Genomic DNA, 2708 nt, shown 5'->3' with positions numbered 1-2708 from the left:
CCCTGAGAGCACACTGAGACAGCAATTGAGACTGGGCGTGGTGGCACCCGTCTGTAATCCCAGCTCTTGGGAGGCTGTAAACAGGTGGATCACTCCAAGTCTGATCTAGTAGAGAGAGCCTGAACACCCTGTAGACCCTTCCCTAAAACACAAAAAATAGACTGGGTGTGGTGGTGCATGCCTGTAATCCCAGCTCTTGGGAGGCTGTAAAAAGGTGGATCACTGAGTCTGATCTAGTAGGGAGACCCTGAACACCCTGCAGACCCTTCCCTAAAATACAAAAATAAATAAAATACAAATAAATAAATTGTAAATACAACTTTAATTACCCCAGAATTCCTCATCATGAACACGATTAACTAAATTTCATTTTTCAAAATTTTGTGGTAGCAGGAATCAAACTCAGGGCCTTGCATTTGCCATTCAATTTTTTGTTTACTATTTTCCCTGTGAATGAAATACATATATCTTAAGGGGCCACTGGCTGAGTTTTGAGGAAGGGCTATACTTTGATAACCCCAGGCCTACCACAGCGCTGTACAGAGCATTTTGCCACCCCAGACGACGGAAGACTTACTTTGGATTGTATTCCTCTGAACATCTTCTGGATTTTATGCTATGCTCCCTAAATAATTAACTTCACTGGGGGCTGGTGAGATGGCTCAGTGGTCTAAAGCACCTACTTAGAGCAAGCTTAGCAAAGCACGGGGACCGCGGTTCAATCCCCCAGCACCACATGCCAGCCAGCCCCGCCCCCTGGTGCGCTGAGCTGGCCACACACACACACACACACACACACACACACAAATAAATAATTAACTTCGTCGTTTTGGTTTGTTGAGACAGAGTCTTGCTCTGTGATTCAGGCTGGCCTTAAATTCACAACATAGCCCAGGCTGGCCTCGAACTTGGGGTGATTCTCTTGCTTCAGCCTCCCTAGAGCTCAGGTTACAGATTTGCATCACACCTGAGGTGAGACGTTTTAAACATTTAAACACTTTCATAGTGCGAGGCCATCACATCTAAATTTGATGAGTAAGAAAGTAAACACAGAAAAAAAAAAATTCAAAAAAGGGGCCGGGGAGATGGCTCAGTAGAATAAGCGCTTTCCTGGCAAGTGCAAGGGCCTAAGTTCAATCCCCAGTTCCGGAAAAAAAAGAAAGTAAACACAGGGGTGACAGACAAGGAAGTCATGGTTTCAGTGGAAACAGAGAACTCACAGAAGTCAGAGTTGTAGGGAGGTGTTATCAGAAAAGTTCGCAAAGGCCTGAGTTCAATCCCCAGTTCTGCCCAAAGATAATAAAATAAAATAATAAAAGAAAAGTTAGCAAAATGAAATGTTTTGGTACATACAGTGGAATGCAGAAATGGAGTTTTCAAAAGTAATCAGTAAGGTTCAGGTGTAAGGTTCCTCTAGTAAGGAATGGGTAGTTTGGATGAATGGAAATTAGAGGGGCCGGGGAGATGGCTCACTAGAATAAGAACTTCCTTGGCAAGCACAAGGGCCTGAGTTCAATCCCCAGTTCCGCAAAAATAAAAAAATAAAAAATTGGGGACCACCTGCTTGGGGGCTCCCCTCTTGTCCTTCTGTTGGACAGGAGCTTTCTTTCCCTCAGTAAATATATTCTGCTCATAAAAAAAAGGAAATTAGATTTTTTTTTTTTTTTCAGAACCAGGGATTGAACTCAGGCCCTTGTGCTTGCCAGGGAAGTGCTTATTCCACTGAGCCATCTCGCCGGCCCCCTACATCATTCTTATTCAACCTTCTCAAGCACAAATTGTACTTTTCCTTCCTATTATTTATCATAGCTGCAGTTAAGCAATACAGTCATTTCTCACATTTCCAGGAGGTTGGTCCCAGGGTCCCTGAGGACCCAAATCCTTGGTTGCTCAAGCCCACATATAAAATGGTGTATTATTTGCATATAACCTGTGCACAGGTTGGCATGCTTTAAATCATCTCTAGATTACAAGTGTCAGTTACACAGCATAATGTACATGCTATGCAAGTAGTCATTATACTTTTGTGTTTAGGGAATGACAAGGAAAATTCAGCATACACCCACATTTTTTCCCAAATGTTTTGTTTTTTCTCTTTTTCCCAACTATTTTGTATCTATGATTGGTGGGAGTCACAGATGTGGAAACCACAGAAATGGAGAGCCATCTGTATTTGATTATTTAATTATGATTAATATTCAGCTCCCTTCATAAGCTCCAAGACAGTCAGGTCTTCTTGTGTTTTATTCAATTCCATAGTCCAGTGCCTATAACATATAGGTGCTCAAAGAAGTTCTTATTACTTTCTATAAGAGGGCTTAACTCTTCCATGTATTCCAGGGTCCACTTATTTCTACACATTATGAAGGGATGCATACTGTTTATAAATTTGCATAACAGAACTCCAGCTATCGTGTAGCCTCTACCTGCAAATTATATACTCTTCCTTTGGCTAATGGCTTGTAGTTTGAACAGATAAAACTTAGGGGACATGGTTTAGGGCACTGAGGGTGAAACTTTCAGAGATCATGAATCCAAAGGGTAACCCAAAACCCAGTTATTTATTGTGAAGTGTTAACAAAGCAACTAAACCTGAAGTTTTCATGATAATATATATTTTTAAAATTTTATTTATTTATGTGTGTGTGTGTGGCCAGCTCAGCCCACCAGGGGGCGGGGCTGGCTGGCATGTGGTGCTGGGGGATTGA

The 2708-nt window shown here is 42.0% G+C and overlaps 1 protein-coding gene across 1 annotated transcript in view; it reads left to right on the top strand.

The window, feature by feature from the left end:
• The window catches only part of LOC111815172 (thioredoxin-2, mitochondrial-like), a 32791-nt gene that overhangs the window by 29718 nt on the left and 365 nt on the right, over window positions 1–2708 (top strand). The window lies entirely within an intron of this gene.

This window comes from Octodon degus, unplaced genomic scaffold (genome assembly GCF_000260255.1).
Source record: "Octodon degus isolate 3935 unplaced genomic scaffold, OctDeg1.0 scaffold00012, whole genome shotgun sequence".
NCBI classification, from domain to species: domain Eukaryota; kingdom Metazoa; phylum Chordata; class Mammalia; order Rodentia; family Octodontidae; genus Octodon; species Octodon degus.
Note: the sequence above shows the minus strand (reverse complement) of the source record. Positions and strands in the feature narration are given on the sequence as shown.